Source organism: Pipistrellus kuhlii, unplaced genomic scaffold (genome assembly GCF_014108245.1).
Source record: "Pipistrellus kuhlii isolate mPipKuh1 unplaced genomic scaffold, mPipKuh1.p scaffold_m20_p_6, whole genome shotgun sequence".
Taxonomy (NCBI): Eukaryota; Metazoa; Chordata; class Mammalia; order Chiroptera; family Vespertilionidae; genus Pipistrellus; species Pipistrellus kuhlii.
In genome coordinates, this window is record NW_023425562.1 from 39,364,796 (window position 1) to 39,387,093 (window position 22,298).

The following is a 22,298-nucleotide window of genomic DNA, read 5'->3' on the forward strand; positions in this document are numbered from 1 at the left end:
GAGTCACAGGTGTTGAGGATTTCGGCAAGTAAATGTTGGATTTAATTTTGAACAGCACCAGTCTCAAAAACCATAGGTGTTTCATGAGAAACCTGGCTTACAACATAGGAATTAAGATGTAAGGGACCATTTGGAAAGGAAAAAAAAATAGTAAACGTTAATATCCTGTCACCAGCGATTATTTCCACTGCCCTCCTGAGAGGTGTTATTATTTATATTCTTAATTAAAGCTGCTTCTTGGGCGACATTCATATTCTCATGAGAAATCAATGCTGTTTTCACTGAAAAGGCACCAGAGCATTTTACTTGCATGCCTTGGATTTGGAGAAGCAAACCTCACCATGCTTCCTGAATCCCTCCTGAGGGTCTTCAGGTCGGACCCCCTGGTCTCAAGGGATGCTTGCATACTTAAAAGATGTGGCAGATTTTCCCTTCATTTTACTTTGTCTGCTCCTTTCTCCAAGGGTTAGAAGTTAATAAAGCCTGAACCCTGAGGATCAGTTAAAGTTGGATTTATCAACCAACAAGATCATGGATTTGCAGTCTCCCTAGATTTCCTAGATTGTTGTTTTTCTGATGAAGGAGTCAAAAGAGAAGCCTTCATTTTAAGAAAGGTAGTGTACTGTGTAAGACTTTCTATCATGGAGCATAATAAACAGTTTTCAAAATAATACTGGCTTTTTAATTGTTTGACATAAATAAGTATGTTCCCCAAGGCCTCACACTCAATCTTTGAGAACCAGGACTATTAAGACATTTTTCTTTCACTTTAAAATGTCTGTCTACCTTCAGCCTCAATGTCTGGCCTGGTTAAGACCCTGAAGGTATCATAATAAAGCACATATGGTCAAATTACACAAGTTTTCTATATCAGAAAGAACAAAATCGAAAGGATTGTGTCTTTTTTCACATACTTTATTTTTGTGATATCATTAAATGGCAAAATTATTATCTGGAATATATGAACTAAAAAGCTAGTTGGAATAGCACTTTTCCTCTAAATGCCAATCTAATTATATTTAAAATATAATTTAACCCACCTTACCAAGGCATTAGGTTATTTTTAAGAGTTTACAAGGATGGGATGAGGGTATGATAGTTCAAAGTATATAATTTATATCCTGCATTGTTCTCAACAGACATCTTTGTCAGACAACTAATTTGGAAAGTATCATTGTTATGTCCTGCTCAGCTGTTCCAAATATAGCCGTTGCTGTAATGGTCACTAATCTCAGATTCTGTATCAATGGGAGCACCTGTCCAAACCAACAGAGAAAGAGATCTTTTCAAAATGACCAGAAAAACTGCAATGCACAAACATTTCGGGGGGAAAAGGTAAATGAATGTAAGATAAAAAACAAAACAAAACAAAAACTGCATTTATGGTCTCAAATTCATTTCCCAGAGATGGTTTTAATATCTTCCACAGCCTTATATAAACAGAGGTCTTATTTATCAACCTGAGGCCCAGTACATGAACTCATGCACCTTGAAAAGGGACTGTGGGCTATGAGGCTGCTGTGTGCACAGGGGCAGGGTCTCAGCCCATCCTCTGTACCCCCACCTATCCTCTCCAACCACAACTCTTCTTTCTCCCCCCCCCCCATCCCTGTATCCCTATCAGCAGCCCCACTCCCACCACTGCCGTCACTCCCATGCACTGATGGCACCTACTGACAGATCAGAGTGATTGGGGCCAGTGCCAGCAGCGGGTGCAAGCAGGGCCATCACAGGCAGCAGGTGCAAGAGGTGGCTGCTGGCCCCAATCGCCCCTCAGGAATAAAGAACACAGCAGGACCACAGTGCATGGGAGCAAAGATTTTTCAGTAACCACCAGAGGCTCGCCCTGATGACAGGAACTGGTGCTCTGCATTGGCCTGGCGCCCCCTGCTCACTTGCTCTACCATCCCACCATGGCCAACACCTGCCATCTTCCATGTGTGCCCCCTGGTGGTCAGAACATGTCATAGCAACTGGTTGGTTATTCAGCAGTTTGGTCTAGTTTCATATGAGAGTTTTATATATAGATTATATATGCACTTCAGAATACTGTTATGAATTTCACTTGTAATAGATGCAACAGTTACAATATGATTAACAAAATGGTAGATACTTCTAAATATCTTGGGACATAATTTTACATAAAAATGAAAAACTCATTTTTTTATATCTCATAGATTACATTTCAATTAAAGTCTCAGATAAATACATGTATCTCTGTCTCTTACCCTTTGAAGATGCTTTTATATGTCCTCATCAGAAAGTCTCTTAATAGGTCTTTATTTCCAATGGTGGAAAGTTTGGATTAACTGGGCAACAATGAAAAAGAGGCAGCTAGCTTTTCTCATGGAGCCTTCTGGAAATGCATTGCTAAGTCCCAATAGCCTGAGCAACAACCCACCTGGTCTAAAGTCTTCCCTGTCACCTGACTTCCTGTTCTGCTACACGGTTTCATTTTAATTTGCCAGACCATATTCCTTGGAAAACACTATAAACTTGAAATAGAGGAATAGAAGTATTATAAACACAGAACTTCTTGAAAGCATATTATTCACTGCTTTTGATAGTTTATATTCTTTAATTTTAAAATACTATGTAACTGCATTTTCTCAAGTTTAAAGAAAAAGAACAGAAAGCAAATAAATAAAAATGTACACAGTGCCCAGATCTAAAAGATTATATCTTCTTTGTATGTGTGCCTGTATGTGCATATATAATAGATTAAATTAGAAACAATTCAGCTCAATTTTCATGTCTACCTTTTTTCCAAGATGTAACAATTTCAATGTTTAATTAAATCTAATTCTATTTACTATTTCATACTTCCCCACGTGAAAAATTACTACTTGAGAATGTTTTAAGTAACTATTACGCACTGCCCTGTCTTTTTATTATGTTTTTCTAGAGATTTTTAAATAATTTATTATTTAAACAAAGTAGTGTTTATTATTTTTAGAGAATATAGTAAAGTTACTGACATGTTTCAACAATTACCAGAATACTCTTGTTCCTGTTACTCTATCCTTTTCTTCCATCACGTAATCTTTTCTGTAAAACTAATTTTTAATGGATATAGATTTTTAATAAGGATCATATTTATTTTCTGATGTTGAAAATATATTGATAATATCAATGCTTAAAAGCATAAATATGTTTAAAATATATGTTTACAATATAACATAACAATCTAAATGTATGTGAACATATTTTAATATACCATGATGTTTTATAACTTATAAAATGTTAGAAAAATACATGGTTACAAACAGCATATACAATATGATACATTATTAATTAAAAATTAAAGCCAAATGCACATAGTTATCAACTTAACTCTTCTATCTGTCTGTAGAACCTAAAAAGGTGTGCTAACAGTTCTAATTTTCATGTGGAAATATTACAAATTGGCTTATTTCCAGTTTATGTGTGCTTAACTCTGTGTGTGTGTTGGGGGGGGGGGCGGGGCGCACTTGGGATTCAGATAAAGGTTGTATTCTAAGTTCTTTAACTGGTACATCATTATTTTGCTATTTTGAGGAAGAAATTATATTGACAAGATTATTTTTTATAAAATGTTATTTACACATAAATTAAAATTTTAATTCATAATTGTCTATATATTTATGATTCAATAAGCAACCTGTAGTCATAAATAGGCAACCACCAATTATTAAGTAAAGTTATTTTTTAAAGGAGCTTTAGGATCAATAGCTAAATTACGATAATGAAGATTCAATATTATGCAAAAGGAATTTTAATAGAGTTAGCCATTGAAACTTATTTTTTAATAAAATAAGTTTTATTAATTTTTTCTGGAAAATAATAAAAATAATTTTATTCTAGAAAAAAATATTAAGGTAATTAATGAAAGAAATACAATAAAATTTGATATCAGAAATCATTGTACATTTTTAGCATCATAATAAATGTGCTGTCCACTTCTTTGTGAAGATTATTTGATATAATTTATCTAAAAATTAAAAATAATTTACTAACATGCTAAACAGCTAAATAAGTATTTAGTTTGGAAAGCAAATTGGTATAAAACAGTAATTTTTATTGAAAAGTATTGGGAAAGGGAGTTCAAGTGGAACATTAGCAAAATTAAACTAATAGTGAATAGTCTTTCCTTTTTTTCCTCTAACTTTCCCCAAGGTTCCAGGCACTGGCGATTACATATTACATATTGTATCTGTGTGAATATCTGTTGGTAAAGGGTAGAAGTGTTCCCCAGTGCGAGGTCTTCCAGACTGGAACTTGATTCAACACCTAATACAGACAAGTCACTCATTCCGTGTGTCTGCCTGAGCACAGATAGACTTGCCAAGGTAGTCTGAGTCCCACAGGTGCCACAGCACACAGCCCACATTCTTTATTCCTCTCTGCTCTCATTGCTTTTGCTTCCTATCCCATTTGGTGGTTTTTCTGACACAAATAAATTGGTTAAGCTGGGACCGGTTTGGCTCAGTGGATAGAGCATCTGCCTGGGGACTGAAAGGTTCCCGGTTTGATTCTGGTCAAGGGCATGTACCTTGGTTGCGGGCACATCCCCAGTGGGGGGTGTGCAAGAGGCAGCTGGTCGATGTTTCTCTCTCATCGACGTTTCTAACTCTCTGTCCCTCTCAATTCCTCTCTGTGTAAAATCAATAAAATATATTTAAAAAATAAAAATAAAAATAAATAAATTGGTTAATATTAGGTAAAGAAGTGGCCACATGCCCATAAAAGTACAAGTGAGATTCTATTCTGCCTTGATCATCATCAATCAATTTGTCATTTCAATTCTGATAGATGATCCCTCAACTTAATGCAATGTTGTAACTCTGGGAAAAGTTCATTGTGTGACCACAGCATAGAGAAAGAATTGCTCTGAAAGTCACATTTTGATAATGGGTTTAAACTCATTTCCTTATCAAGATGGGTAAGTTGGCATAACTATAAAATGTCCAAGTGTATGATTTAAATGAAATATGTCTAATAATTATAGATGATAATGTAATCTTTCATTTACCTATTTCATCTCTGTTTATAATACAGGAGCCAGTTCTTGCTAACTCTTTATCATAACGATAAACATGATATGAAGGGAGTTTAAACAGCTCCAGACACCAGTGACTAATAGAGGCAAAGATGAGACAAAGGCACACTGGCTTTCATAACTCACACTGAATGAATACTGGACTTTCAACATTTGTACATTGAACATATTTAACATGTCAATATTAGTATAAGTAAACATAGTGCCTATAAGAGGAAATATGGGTCGAATTCGGTTTGGCTCAGTGGATAGAGCTTCGGCCTGTGGACTGAAAGATCCCAGGTTCGATTCCGATCAAGAGCATGTACCTTGATTGTGTACCAGTAGGGGGTATGCAGGAGGCAGCTGATAGATGTTCCTCTCTCATCGGTGTTTCTAACTCTCTATCCCTCTCCCTTCCTCTCTGTAAAAAAATCAATAAAAATATATTTTTAAAAAAGAGGAAATGTGTGTTTAACTGTTGGCTAAAAAATATCACTTTCAATTACTGACATTTTGAAGGTCAAATGTTGTATGATAAAGTGCAACCTGTTTGATCCCCAGAGTTGACAAACACATTCAGCTTTTATCTTTAAATGGATGGAAGTATTTTTACATAAATGTGATCATTTTTAATTATACATATATGGAACATGTAAGTTCAATTTAAGGAGAAAAGCCAAGCATGTAATAACTGCAGTAAAAATAACTAAATATAAAATTAAAAGATAACTACCTTTAAATGTGGGTTGAGATATTTTATGTATGTTTTTTATGCTTGTACTTATAATACCTTGCAGGTCTACCATATGCAAAGAATTGAATATTTTAGTAGGGAGACAAGAGTTATAAAACTAAAGCAAGATTCATTTGCAGTATGTTGAAAAAGCAAAACAACTTAGTGCTCTGAGAGAAAGTTATCTACAAATCAAGCCATATTCCAGAATTTGGTTGCCTTGCCTACTTTCTTCAAGAAATGAAATTTGATTAAATTATTTTCTTAAAAAATAAAGAACCCACGTATATAAAGAATTTGAGGATTAATATCTACACACACACACACACACACACAGAGAGAGACACACCCCTATCAAACACCCTTTTAACTAGAAGAATAATCTTATATAATCATGTTTCATATGTATAATTTTTTTCTATGAGTGAGTTTCAGAATAGAGGATTGTTCTTGGTCTCAGATTGAATTTTGAAATTAAAAGCATTCTACCTTGATTCCAGAATCCTAATTCAATCAAGATAAGTAACAAATGATGAATTAATCACTGTTTGAATATAACTGATTAGCTTATTTCTGGTTGTAGGAATTTAGAGATATATTCAATGACTGCTGACTCAATACATGAGATCTAATTTAAAGTAAAAACTAGGAAAAATTGTGTTTGTTTGCTCTTTACAAGAGATGTGCATGACTGAAAATGTAACACTAGCCATTTCACTCTGTGAACTGATTGTAATTTGTCATTTCCCTGAGGTACAAAATATGAAGAAATGAGGGGTAGGGAGGAATTTTAGTTCATAGGCAATGGTAAACAGTCCCAACCTGGTTATCCACTTAGATTAACTAATGTGTTTTGCATATATTACCTGAATTAATCTTCACAATATTTATCTTTATCTCTGATTTAAAAATAATTCACCAAGGTTCCTATGCTTACTGGCCTAGGACCTAGTAGTAAGTAGAGTCCAAAAGTGACAGGCTTTTCAGTGAATGTTCTATTTCTGCCCAGCATTACTTGCACCTTCTGTGAAATACATTTGTATGGCTCTAGCCAGACAACTCTACTCCATGTCACATGTGCTGACATGATTCTTAACCAAGAGCACAAGGTATTTTTCCTGAACTAATAGTTGTCATTCATGGAGGTACTCAAGCCTCCCATAAAATTTACCTATTTTTAAAAACTTTTATTTATTTATTTTTGTAGCCTAATGGATGCTGACAAGGTTTCTGTCACTTGTTGTCAAACTATTTGTCTCTTTTGGTACTTAACTGAAATGCCTTTCAACTATTATTGCTGATACTTTCTATTTTATAAGAGAATATATATATATATATATATATATATATATATATATATACACACACACACACACACACATATATACACACACACACACACACACACACACACACACACACATATATATATATATATATATATATATATATATATATATATATATATATATATATATATATACTAGAAGCCTGGTGCATGAAAAAATGAAAATTCATGCACTAAAAGGGGGGTTCCTCTCCCTGCCTGCCCCCTCTTACAGTCCAGGAGCCCTCAGGGGCGGGAGGTGACCTGGCAATCAGGGGAAGTAACGCCACATCACACCTCTGCTGCTGCCACTGCCCGAGGCACAAGCCTTGGTTGGCCCTGATTACCTGAGCCTTTGGGTGGCCTTGGGCCAGCTCTGGGTGACTGAGCAGCCACCATCTGAGGCTTGCCTGTGCCTCAGGCTGGCCATGGGCAACAGGAGGACTCTGGAGGTAGGCACTCTGGCAGGGCTGCCATCTTGTGACTGTGGGCACCACCATCTTTGAGGATGGGCAGTCACTTATCATATTCCATCCTTATTGGCTGTGGGTGCCACCATCTTTGTGACAGCATGAGGATCAATTAGCATATTCCCTTTTCATTAGATAGGATATATACACTGAGTGGCCAGATTATTATGATCTCTGAATGCATAATAATCTGGCCACTCAATGTATATCCTATATAATAAAAGGATAATATGCAAATTGCCCTCTCGACCAGGAGTTCAATCAGCAGGCAGGCCAACCAACTGCCCATGTCCCTTCCCCCTGGCCAGACTGTTCACCAATCTCTGCCTGTTGTCACATGGTTTCATCCCTGGTAGGTCTATGCCTTTCCTCTTCCTTCAAGGACACCAATCCTACTGAACGAAGAGCTCAGCCTAGTCAAGTATGACCTCATCTCATTTTCACAGATTAAATCCGCAGTGACCCTACTGCCCAATAAGATCACATTTTGAGGTTCTGGGGGTTCGGACTTGAACATTAGCTTTTTGGAGGATGCAATTAAACCCATAACAGATACTTAAATAATTAATAGTTGGATAAATGATGCAGTACTATGTAAGGGCCTGTTTAAAATATTTAGTACAGCAATACATGTAGACACAAAAAGTTTGCCATCTCATAAAAGGCAGATCTAGCCTGTGCTATTTTTCAGGAAGAGTGGACCTTTAAAAAGAAGACACACAATGCAGAGACAGTGGGGGGTGTCACATTAAAAAGTAAAGAGCTGAGATTTGTTGCTCCCTAGACCTCCTCTGCTCTTTAGATGATATTTTAGAGAGAACATCCTCAGCCCCAGTCTGTGAAAGCAATCAGCTCACCGATGGCAACGGCCGATCCTTGACTCTCCTTGCTGCTCCAAGGCCAGCCAGTGGCTGACTTCGCCATCCCCTCCTCGCTTGCTAAGTGAGGAGCAATTATATACAGAGGCAGGTTTCCTGGAAGTTAATGAAGATTAAGCTTCAGGGCCTTCCCATTGCATGGGCTCCTTCCAGGGCCTTGTACCTAATTTAGTTTTAGTAATTTGTGTGCATTTTTAAGAGATCAAGCCCAGATTGTATAAGCTTCGGGCCTCACACAGCCTGGACCTGCCTGTGAACAAATTCTAGGGATAGCCAATTAATTATCTCACATCTTGAATAGCAGACAATTATTTCTCCAGAAATTATTTTTAAAAAAGGAAGAAAACAAAAAACTGTTCAACAGAAATGGAGACATGAAAAGAACACATTATGAGCTGGCATAATCAGAGTGCTTTGTTCTGGATGGCACCCCACCAGCAAAACGCTAGCCTGCTCATTTTTTGTCCTTTTATGTTGTTGGTATGTGGTGAAGATTGTTACTTTCAGTGAAAAGATAAAGAGGAAATGTGAACCTCTTTATGAAGCGCAAAGTGCAAGTAAAACCGAGACACATGGACTGTGAACAACTTCACCCCAAAGAGCAGGTCATGAGCAGCTGAGAGTTACTCTTAGGCCCACAAGGGACACATATTGTTAAATGTTGAATGAGGGAACACAGATGAGGACACAGTTAACTATTTAGTTTAGGGATATAATTTTTAAATTTTTTAAAACACGAGTCCTTTAGAAACTAAAACATTAAATGGTAGAATGTCAATCTGATGCTTAGGGAAAAGGCATCTTGATAGGAATTTGGGATGGGTGCTCCTTGGACCATAACACAAAAGGGTGATGAGCCCTGCCACATTTGCTTTTGAAAGCTTGCTTCATATCACCCAATCATTAATCTCTACATATTTAAGTTGCCCATTCCCATTTTTCCCCCCACATTGTTTCTTCCCCTGACTAAATGTTGACACTGATCATTTATTTCTGGTTTGGTATTGTTTAAAATTCCACTAGCATTCATCCTTACCTGTACAAGGCCTTTGTTCCAAATCCTACTACTTGTTGAGGTTACTATGGCCATATTCTTTAATGCAGATAATTTCTACTCCTAACTTTCTAATCCACTAGGATGTAAAGAGATCAAGGGAGTTGTTTAGCAACACATGAAAAAATAAAGGAAAAAACAGAACTAATTTACTTATCTGCCCTATTTTTCTTTCAAACTTTAATGCCTTATGTAGAATCTTTATTTTACGTGTTAAATAACAGCCATAAATATTTTATGTTTTTCCAGAGTATAGCCATTTCATGAAAGATCCAGAGTAGAAACTGCTTATTCCAATAGGGACCAATATTCGCAGTGCTGCCTAATTCAGCTCCCACGGAATTCAAAATTATATTCTGCAATAAAATATGCTCATTAGTAATTACATGAATTAACTGCCTGCCTAGCATCAATATTATCACCCAGGAAACACAATTTTTATCCTCACCTCTTCAGATAGCATCAACTATTTAAATGTGCCCCTTATTTTTCACTCTACTACATATATTTTTGGACTTCAGTAGTACTCATTTGGATTCACTTCATTATTCATACCATATGTCCATATTTATATTGAGTAATAATGTTTTAAAAACAAATTGCTGCTTATAGTTGAATGCTTCTAAAATATATTTATAACTGAAATGATTTCCTAAACTGCTTTTAATTTTGAACTCTCAATTGAATAAAGTAGATTTATTCATTTTTCTATCATTAGGTACCACCAATACTAATAGTGTGTCTTCCGTTATGATTATGTGACATTTTGGCCTCTGTTTTAGCAATACCAGGAGCATTACCATGTCAGATATATGCGATCTTATTTTCAATGTGGCATTTTAAGTGTCTGGAAAATCATGAGTGATGACTATAGGGAAAATCTGCATTTCTTCCAAAAATTACAACTTGAATGGTTCAGTTTCCTGAGCTGCGTGAGGAAAATAATGTTTGCATGTTTCCCCCCCCCCCCTAGATTCCAGCACAATGCATGGTACATGGTAGTCGCTCAATACATTTGCTGCATGATTAAAAATAAAAAAAACACCACCAAACAATTAGTGATATAAATGTTTCCAGAGAGACTGTTTTTAACTTCATTCTCAAAGGATCTGGGGTCTGCCTAAGAACCTGCTGTTAATTTGCAGTAGCAATATTCTCATACCATGTGTTCACCACATGTCAATATTGTACCACCTGTCGATACTGTATATCTCTGTACTTTTACAGATCAGGAGTGAACCACTTTCTGAAGGAAATTCTTCATAAACTCCAGGAAAAGAGGTCAATGTTCTGCTTACTAGAGTCTAAGACATTAATACTAAGGGATTGGCGCCAAATCCAAATATTTTCATTGGCTCCTATAGAGGCTGGCATACCTCCTGGAAATAAAGTCTGGGGAATTCCAGCACATAAAAATGCACTAATATTAAAAACACAGTTAATTTGAAATCTGGAGTATTTGTGGCACTGAGTACCCACGCGACAGTGGAAGTTATTTTCTAGAAAGTCAATGGTACCTCAAAGTGCAGAAAGCTATGGGATTATATGGAGCTGATATACCCCAAACAATGTTAGAATCAATTTGAGATTTCATTTCCAATGAAAACACTTGCTTTATAATCTACACAAAAAGAGATTCTCCATGAGCTCAAATTTCCCATCATCTGGGTGAGTAAACTGATTATAATCTACTCAAGTTGGCAGGGCAAGTTGTGACCGTTCTTGCCCATGTCCAGAAAGGCTGAGGCATTTGAATGACACTAAACAGAACACATCCTGGGATACCTGGGAGCCCAACTGAGGCAGAACCAGGGATCCTGGGATTAGGGTGTCATGACAAAGCAATTATATATGTTACTTCCTTTTATTTATTTTTATTGTTTAAAGTTTTACATATGTCTCCCTTTTCCCTATTGACCACCTCACCAAGCCATTGCCACCCCGGGCAAGCCCCCACCACCCCAGTGTCTGTGTCCATTGGTTATGTGCATGCATACAAGTCCTTTATTTGCTTTCTAATCCCCCTCCCCTACCATTTGTCTCTAGATCAATCTATTCTTGTTCATCAAATTATGTTACTTTTTAAAATAATATTTACTATAATTATAAACCATGAGTATCAGCTACTATTTTATTAAATTATAATAGAGAATTGTATCAATAACAAAACTTCCAGAGAACTCCTAATTGCACCTCAACTAAATAAATCTAGAATTGCATTTGCTTTCTAAGAAAACGAGCAACAACTCAACATCAACATCACCCGAGTCTTCTCCTACCTAGAATTAATTCTTCTTATTACAGGTCAAAGCTAATATTACCAGTGCTAGAGCTGTGTTCATTTTTAGTAATATCATGTACCACATGGAACTCCACAAGTAACATTCAGTGTAAAATGAGACATGTACAAACTTGGTTAGGCTACATTAAGCCGTCACTGTATAAAATATAATGTTTATTTTATATCCCCTATTGGGACTTAAAAAAGATTCAGTGACTTATTCTTAAAAATTTTATTATGAACCTAGCACATGAAGGAGAATGTTTTGAAGGGTTAAGGTAATGACATCAGCAAGGCACAGTCTCTATCTTAAAGTTGCAAAACACATAACAAATGGATATAGAAACATAAAGTATCTATAATAATAAAAGTGTAATATGCTAATTAGACCAGACAGCTGAACAACCTTCCAGACTCTGGACAAAGCCAGGACTGGAGCAGAGGCAAGCCACGTGGGCTGCCAGGGCTGAGATCCTTGCACAAATTTTGTGCATCAGCCCTCTAGTTATTACAATAAAAGAGGAGTGCTAGGGTATGGAAGTAAAGCTGAAATCAAATTATTAATTCTATATCACTGGGATCACTGAAGACTTTCTAAAAAAGTTACACTGGATGTAACTTTTTAGCAATAAAGTGGAAGGGCAGTTGGATCAGAATGGCAGAGTATGTTTTGTGTTGAATGAAGCAGATAGTATGCATTGGACATGATCTTGTGAAGAAGCAATCTTCATCCAATGAACTGTCAAGGCAGGTTTGAAAGAGCAGTTTGAGATAGTTCTCAAGATATGTATAGCTGAGGATGTGATAGTAGAAGCAAAATGTTATAGAGTGTCATATAGCGTGTTAATGGGCTGGGATTTTATTCAATGGAACAACTCTGAAACTCTGCTCTTGTCACATGAACACAGCCATACATAATGTGTAAGTGAATGTGGGAAACTGTATCCCAATAAAGCTACTTACAAAAACAGGCAGTGGACTAGAAATCACCAAATTGATGAAATAATCAGACTTGATTTGTGAAAAAATACCTTAGTTATTTTATAGTAGATGGACAGAAAGATACCAGAATGAGATGGACAGAAAAATACACTTACATCTTTTTATAACCCAATGTATTACAATAACAAGTGAGTAGAAAGAATGGGTTATAATAAATTATATATATATATATATATATATATATATATATATATATATATATATATATATATATGTAAAGCTTGGTGTTTAGTTTATATGGAGATTACAGTGTGCTGAAAGCATGGGATGATTAATAGAAAGTGAATTAAAATGGAAGCACAAATTTGAAATAAAAACTCAGGAGTATACCCTATAGAGATTAGAGCAACAGGTAAGTTTATGTTTTATATAATGGCTTGAATATCAGCAGACAAATCTTGCTGTATTGATTGAGTTAGAGGCCATTAGACTGACACTGATAGTTAAAATATTAAGAATGATATTACTGCAGAAGAAGGTATAGAAATTGAAAAAGCCTATCATAACATCCATTCTCAGCAAACATTATCTATTGTTTTCTCATTAAATAGTAAACATCAATTTCCTCTCAGAAATCTATTCTCCTATACTCTGAGCTTATGACATTAGGTCAAATAGATCCCACCCCATTCAGAGCTGGGTTCTGATTAGACTAAACCAGAAACTCTCCATTCTGAATGACACTCCTAATGACCCATTGGAGATATTGGCCATTCATGGGGCTATTTGGAGGAGGGGATGCTACTGGTATATTTTCCCTAGGTAAGGGATGCCAAATACCATACACCGCCCAGACATTACTGCACAAAGCACTGTCCTACTCAAAAAGTCCATTGCCATAACTTGCTAAACAAAGGCTGCAGGATGATGTGATTCAATCTACTGTTCAGCAGGCAGGGAAAGCCAAGACTGCAAAAATGGTACCTGGCCACATCAGACAAGGAGAGAAAGAAGATTGTTTGGGAGCTTATGCAGGTGTCCTAGCTTGCAACCCAAGATGTGCAACTTCCTGGAATGGAGAGACCTCAAAGTTGTCTATAATATATATGCCAATCTCTACTTCTGCTGCACCATCAAGGGCCAAGACAATGAGCTCATCACCCTTGGAACTAACCCACAGATATGTGAAGCTCCTGGACAAATCCTTCGGCAGTGTGTGTGAGCTGGACATCATCTTTAATTCTGAGATGGGTTACTTCATCTTGGATGAGTCCTTGATGGGGGGTGATGTCAAGAAGAGAGTACTAAGGGCTACTGAGCATGCTGACTTGCTTCAGGAAGAGAATGAGTCACCATGCAGCATGATGGAGGATATGGGTCTAGCATAGCCCCACCTAAGCCACATAGGGATGTGGGGAGCCGGTGGAGAGGCAGGGTACAAGTGGCCCTTTTCTGGATGGGACTCCAGCTGTATCTACTCTGCTATCTCACCTTTTCTTGGAGTGAGATGTAGGCTTAGGACCCTCAAACAGTCTCTTCTTTTCCCACCTCCTACCTCTTGTTTCGCCTTTTCCTACTGAAAGTTTTTGGAGCTAGGAGGCAGAAAAATATGACCAAGACCCAAGATTGGGGTGCTATTTGGCTTTCACTCTCTGCCTTTAAAGAACTATTACTCAGAATTTCCTAACCCCTTATAATTGTAAATATATAAATGCTAGAGGCCCAGTGTATGAATTTGTGCACAGAGCACACGCACGTGTGTGTGTGTGTGTGTGTGTGTGTGTGTGTGTGTGTGTGTCCCTCAGCCCAGCCTTCACCCTCTCCAATCTAGGGTCCCTCTCACAACCCAGGACTGCTGGCTCCCAACAGCTCACCTGCCTGATTGCCCACAACTGCCCTCCCCAGCCGACCATCTTGTGGTGGCCATCTTGTGTCTACATGGAGGTATCCATCTTTGACCACATGGTGGCCATCTTGTGTGTTGGAGTGATGGTAAATTTGTATATTACCTCTTTATTATATAGGATGTCAGGTTAAAGAAAAAGGTTTTCAGGGCTTTTCTTGTCTCCTTGCCTCATAACCTACCTCCACGCATCCCATCCCCCTGCAGCCAGCCAGGGAAACTTCTCTGCCTGGGAACGGGGCATCTGTGTAGTGACTGAGTCATCATTTCCCCTCATCTGTATCCTCCCTTCCTTCTTGGCTACAGTAGAGCCTCTGCCCAGTGCCAGGAGAGGAAAAACATAGTTACCTTTTTTTTTTTTTCTAACCACTTTGAGGGTGGGTTGGGGGAAGGACAAGCTTCATAGGAGACTGGGCCCTATCCTTGCTTCATTCCATATTCTGGGTGAGGCAGAAACTAAGGAGGTGGTGGGGTGGGCAAGTATTTGACTTTATTTCTTTTTCTCTAAAATAAAAGGAAAAGCATTTTTGAGGGGGAAAACCATGGCCAGGCATTGACCTATGCTAGTCAACATACTCCACTCAATGTCATGCTTCTCTGGATAAAAATCTGAACCATGACAGCCAACATGTCACTAAAAATGTACTCTGAGCCTTCACAGATAGTGTTCTGTAAGTTTTCCTTTAGGTTTACCTTTGGAAGCTCACAGTTTTGACTCTGTTCCTACCTTTTTGCTAGAAGATTTTTGTAAAATCAAATCCTACAGATGGAGGAAGAGAATCGAGTTGAACTTGAAGAGAAAGCATAACTGGACCTTGGTGACATATTATGAGCCTCAGAGTGAGGCCCAGCCTATACCTGTTACTTGAGCCAATACATTTTCTTTGTGCACAATCCAACTGAAAAGCTATTTTCAACTGAAAGAAAAATCTATCAGAAATAGAACCATGAATAAAGAATACTGGAAAATATAAAAATGTAAAGTAAAATCAGAATAATAAGACAGAGAGGGAGAAAGAACGAGCTATAACCAGTAATATAGAACAACCAGGATGGAGTTATTTTACAAAATTCAATGGAGAAACATTTTTAAAGAGAAATGGTCAATGGTGTCATCTGCTGCAGGATAATGAGACTTGATGAAAAGTTTTATGTATGGCAATAGAGAAACCCGTGTCCAGATCTGCCAGCTCAATTTCAGGTGCAGGCACCAGATGGTAACTTTACTACAATTGCTTTTTGGGCCCATTCAGGTAGTACCTATTGTATAATAACATGTTGAGATTTTCACACAGTGCATCACAAGGACATGCAAAGGATAGAGAATTACTGATATGTTTTTCTGATTGAAATGTAGAGTTCACAAAAATAATGAATCATCAATCCATACACACATGAATATATGCATGCTGAACATAAACTATGGTAACTACTATTCACATTATAGTTAACTGGAGGGTTAATGCCAAACTATCCTTATTAGGAAATTAAAGTAACACCAAGTATAGTCACCCCGGGAAAGACCTTCACCTGGTCTGCATAGAGAGCTTCTCTTTCCCCTCTGTCAATCACGATATCATATATTGCTCCCCAGTGGTGTTTCAACTCAACTATGAGGCATGGCGACCAATGGCCAAGTTGCCACTTTCTTACATAACTTTAGTGTAAAGAAAGACAAGTTGGTTATATATTCTGAAAGAGACAATTCTAGTAACTGGTTAGGAAAAAATAAAGTTTCCACAGGAGGTTGGAAGAATATTTTGCTTGAATTCAAAGGAGAATGTATGACACATGGCAGGTGGGAGGAAGAGTTCAGGAAAACAAAATGAAGAAGGGTCTGACTGCAAGTGATAAGAAATATATTTTCTTTCTCCAGTGTTTGATCTGTGGGTGAACCACAGGTTTCTAAGTAAGCAAGTCTTGCTAACTAATTGCTGAGACAGTCAATGCCTGGTGTTCTGGGATAAGTGAGAAATCTCCAGGAGATCACAGCGGGAGCATAGGAAAGTTAGAAGGGAAATGAGGAAGCAAAAATGGCATAATTCTTCAATACTTAGCAACTGCAAACTAGGTCAAACCCACACAAAGTCAAGAACATTGTAATAACAGGGGAGAAATATGGCAAATCCTCATACTAACTAGGGAGTTAATGATGAATTATGTTAATTAAACTTATTAATATAATCCTGGGGTGTCCTCTTGGAAATTCAATACCTGGAAAAAGTCATGCAAAAACACACAATTATTACTCAAATCCAACCTGATGTTCTAAGATTCTAGCAACACTTACATATTGCTCCATATGCATGTATTCAAACTTTAAATTCTTAAATTAGTTCCTCATCAACAATAGGCTTTCATCCTTTTTGTGAAAATTGTTGAAAATAGAGAATGCTACTTTTCCACTGTCTAATCTGAAAAATGTTCTTATTGCAATGGTTTGTGAATATTCTGAACTGGTTTATTATTTCTACTTTGTGTTATGGTGGAAAGTGTTGTGCATAATCCCCAGGCTTTTGCTGACAACAAATAACTTCTGACAAGTTTATTACTTTAAAAAAAATCATCAGAACACAAAATCACTATAATCTTTGATTATTTCTTGTGTTGCTCTATTTTCTCTGGTCTCCCTACTGATACCCATGGCTGAAAGATCTGTGTTATGCAGTTTACTTGTATCAGACCCACAGGCTATTTCCCTGCGCAAGCTTCTCCCAACTACAACCTAAAAATATTTTACCATTCCTCCCAAGCCCCTTTTCATATGGACTTTTTTTGTTATAAAATCTATGGTATAGATGTTTACAGAGCCTTTCATTTGAACTACACACACACACACACACACACACACACACACACACACGAATCACATTTTTAATGATTAAAGTCCACTAAATTGGTACATTAACAATTAAAATAAATAAGCATTTATGGAGGTTAAACGTGATTTTTCTTCCTTTTTTATTGTTATTTAAATATCCAGAAACACTCCTTACTTGTAATACTTACTACCCTGTTCCTGGAATGGACATATTACCTCTATCACTAAGAGATTACTCTCCTAAATTTCTAAGGAAGGTTCATGATATAGATCTATTGCCTGAATTCCATTGGTCACTTTTTGACCAGGAACACATAAACTAGATTGATCTGAATTCAGTTATGCTCAAGGCTCTCCACCTTCATCTTTAAATCATGTTCAATGGCCAATGGCCATTTTGTTGATCTGTAGTAACAGAGACTTCCTGTAGACCTAAATGTGACACTCAGTTGAGTCATCCCATGTATCTCTGTTACCTAACTGTCTGAATTCCTTACTGAGACTTCAGTACTGGGTTCTGTACCTTCTATTGTCAGCCCATTTCTCTTTTTGGATTTGCTGCTTTCTCTCAGGTGCAGCTCTTGCAAATTTACCCTCATGTTGTAAAATACTTTTCTTACTTCCAGTTCTCTCAGAGGCAGATACTGAGTCAAGAATTCAAGTGTAAGTGATTTATTAAGAAAGTCCTCCTAGTGAACGGGAGACTGGAGAGGAAGTAAGAGAAGTCGGACCTGCCTGATGCTGTGCAGAGCTCTGGACTGTAAATCACACCTTGGTGTTTGCTCTGCTCTGACACAGAGGAGCAGGGTGTGTGCACTGAAAGTAATCCTCAGCTACAGACTTCCTTAGGCAGGTAGCAGAAGTGACGTAAAATCCTAATCACATTTAAACCCCAATAAGGGTTAGGGGGCTGTGATGGCCTATTACACCCAACCCCACAAAGAAGACTGTAGGTGCAAATAGTCATTAAAACACACGAGCTTGGTGGGGACTATGGCACGCAGAGCTCGTAAAAGGATCAAAGCCAACCTGTTGAGGCAGGGCTTGTGTAATATGGTGTGGGAGCCCAGGAAACCTCTCCCAATGGAGAACCTCATATTTAACTGGTCAAAATAAGTATTCAGTCATTCAGAGTCTCTGGGGAGTGATCAAAAGGCTTAGTTCTAACCCATTCAGAGGCATTTGGTCAATGGGGGGTGGGGAAGGAGACATATGTACTACTCTTTGTAATACTTTAAGCAATGAAATATTTTTTTAAAAAAAAATCTATAGAACTAAAATAAGAAATGTGGGCAGCCCTATAACTTGAGCTGGGTGCTGCACCCCAGCCCCCAAACAGCTTCATGTTGAAGGGCTATATCAATAGGCTCAGCAGCCAAGGGGTGGTCCCTATATCCTTGGGATTCAGGTTGGGTAAGAGCTGCTCCAAGTGGATTTGATGGTTAACTGATCCCTGGCATATCTGGAATATCCTATCTGGCTCTGTGATGAAGAAGATTTAAATTGTGGTAACTGGGGCATGATAGCTAGAAGGGAGGGAATAAACTGTGCAATATTTTGGCCTACTAATGATAAGTACTATGGCACTGGGTGATGGTTGTGGATGACTGTCATGGATGCATTATAAAAAGTATATGAGATTTTCAGGACAGCTCACTATATTTTAAAAGAAGTTGCAGAAGGTAGATGGTTTCATGACTACATTTTAAGAGACTCTCATCACCCACAGCTGGAGAATTGACTCAGCTGATACAGGGCTCAGGACACAATGGAACAAGGCATCAAATTTGAAAAAAGGCAACAATTTCAGGCTCAGCAAATTTCTTATGACAAAGTCACAGCCTGACAGAGAAGGAGTCATCTTGATGCTTGAAATGAGCATATCTGAGCATGTCTGGACAAAATTCCAAATATCTTGATTCCTCTTGACTTTCTAAGCTGATCTAAGAAAAAAGCTTGTAAGGAGCAATTGGCATTGTAGATTAACTCAAATTTATAATAGGTTATGGATTACAGTAGGGAATTATGCAACAAAATTGATCTGTTATCAGTAAGATTACTAGATCCCGGAACAGTAGAAGCCAGAATACAACATTGTTAATTGTGTCTGTGTGTGGGAAGGGGAAATTCCCCTATATGTGGATTGGAAATAAGGTTGGAATAGTCAGGGCCTTACAGAGATATATGGTAGGAGATATATAGACTATGGCGTTCTTCAGTGCAATGTAGGTAGGCAACGCAGCCTGACTAGTGACTGATGCATATAAAGAAAGGACAAGAAAAAAGAAACAAAGAAAAACTGTGTAGACTCTCTCCAATGTAAAGTCATGCAACATTTACATGTATATTTTTGAACATTAATTCTGTAGTCTTCATAGAACCATGATGCAATTCTATCACAATAGACAAAGTCTATGAATTTATGCAACATATCCTCACCTGAATATCTCTATTTTGCCTATATTTGAGAGGAAAGACAGAGAGGCAGGCACGTAGATCATTGAACTATTAACTTTTCCTAAAAATATCATCATCATACTATATTAAGGGCAAAGATATAAAGCAAAGAATGCTCTTTCTCAGTAAGCTCTCAGATCTTATTTCCTTATGTCAAATCATTCCCCTTTAGACACTTAAAATATTGTAAGAGTTAAGAGTGGTTTATGAGACTGGGAAAAGTGTTTGAGTGTCTTTAACCTTGATCTTTCTAAACTACAATGATTTGTATTATAGTAACCTAAAAATGCTACATGTTGAATGAATAAATTCAATCTTTATTTCCTCTCTAAAAAGATTACATCCCTCTACAAACAATAATGAATGATGGGCATCTGAGAGTGGCATGTTGTAGTGACAATAACTTCAGTACCTATTTTGACAATTGCTCCTTCTGTCTTCACAAAATGCTTTGCTCAAAATCTTAATAAGCAGTCTTTCCAAAATAAAACTCATTTTCTCTCTCTGGTATCACTGGCAGCCACTTTGATATAAAAGGCATGACAGAATCATCCTGATAATTTTAATTGTAAAAACAATTTTTAATCTCTTTTATCTTCAATGTATTTTTATCATTGCCATGTTCACATCATTTTGTCAATATCCTAATATATTTATAAACATTTCAAATTATGTATATTTAAATATTAAGTGGCTTGTACATGAAAACCTTCTATGATTCATTGTCCTAGTGAAAAAGGAGTAGATTGGCAAATATTTCTGAGGATTATTTTGATAAATTTCACCATCAGTCATGTCAGTAAAGGTAATTTGATATTTATCTACTTCCAAACAATTCTTATTCATCTATAACAAATAATAATGTTCTTCTATAAAATAGCACTCAGTATTTTATGAGAAGTCATGTTAAAGTTATCTGAAGTAATTCAGAATAAATGTTATGGTTATATGTAGCTAAATTTAAGTCAAGTACAATTATCAGAAAGTTATTTTATATCATTACAGGTTTTTACATGATTCTCTTATGTGTTACTTTTAGTTCAGCTTTCTCTTCAGTTTTCTGAGCCAATAATTTTATATAAAATAACATAATCCTCTGCTAAAATGTAATATCTAGCAATGTCACAACTCAATGGAAGCAAAGAAATAATGGAAGTTACCATAAAAATAATTAACCTTGCAAATAAGATCTATTAATTTGAAGATTTATGCTAGTTGAGCAGACAAATACTGACTTGTGATTGCATGTAAAGAAAATACTCCACTGAGCATATGTAAAACTTTGGGAAATTGTTTAAGGTCTCTGGGTTTTAAATTTCTTATCTTCCAAGTCTAAACTTATACAATCTGAGTCACAATCACATAAGTAAGGGAATTTTCTGAGCCAAAGATTTACTATTTAGATAAAAATGTGTACAATATCTGAGATAAGATTTTTTAATAGTCACATTAACATTATTATCAATAATCAAATAATATTTGGCCTAATTCTAAGCAATTTAAAAATTAATAGAAACATGACAGGCTGGCATGACTCTGTGATTGAGTGACAACCAGGAGGTTGTGGTTCAATTCCCGGTTACATGCCCAGGTTTCTGACTCTATCTTGGAGTGGGGTGTGCAGGAGGTAGCCAATCAATGATTCTCTCTTATTACTGATGTTTCCTTGTTTCTCTCTTCTCCCTTCCTTTCTGAAATGAATAAAAATAATTTTCATTATTTTTTAAATGAATAGAAACAAGAAGGAGATGACTAGCATCACTTCGACATGCATTCTCTCATTTTACCAAAGTAACAACCTTAGAAAAGAAGGAAGGCAACTCAAACTAATCTTGTGGCAAATATACTATTGATAGACCACCCAGAAATAAGTCAATTCAATTAACTTGTAGAAGAGCCCCTGTTATAGAAACTTTTAATAGGATGTATCTAGTTTGTATTGGTTGCTTATAGTAATAAAATCTAGTAATTATGGATTTATTGGGGATGGTTCCCTGAAAAATATTAGGTAAGCTATATAACTACTTAGGTCTAAAATGATGCCAATTTATAATAAAAATATTTTACTTCTGCATAAGTGAAGTTACTACATAAATCACCTGCAGCTTTGAAATAAGAAAATGCTTATAAACCACATATGTTTAATGCAGGCCCAGGATTTGAGAAAGGAGTAGCTGGGGTGAGGATGGGGTGTAATATTGATGGATCTTACTTCATCAGGCGGGCATCTATAATACTTTCAACAATAAAGATAAATTTAAAAAAATAAAAATATATGACATTCTTGCAAATATAATATAATCAAGGTACATTTTTACTCAGTATCAGCATCAGTCACTATGTGAATAGGATGTCTTGTATTCTATACCTGACAAGTCATGTTCTGAGTAATGCCCATCAAGACAAAATATA

General features: G+C 36.7%; 1 pseudogene; it reads left to right on the forward strand.

Moving 5' to 3' along the window:
• Nucleotides 1-13,629: 13,629 nt before the first annotated feature.
• Nucleotides 13,630-14,093, forward strand: LOC118708034 (annotated as a pseudogene).
• Nucleotides 14,094-22,298: the final 8,205 nt, after the last annotated feature.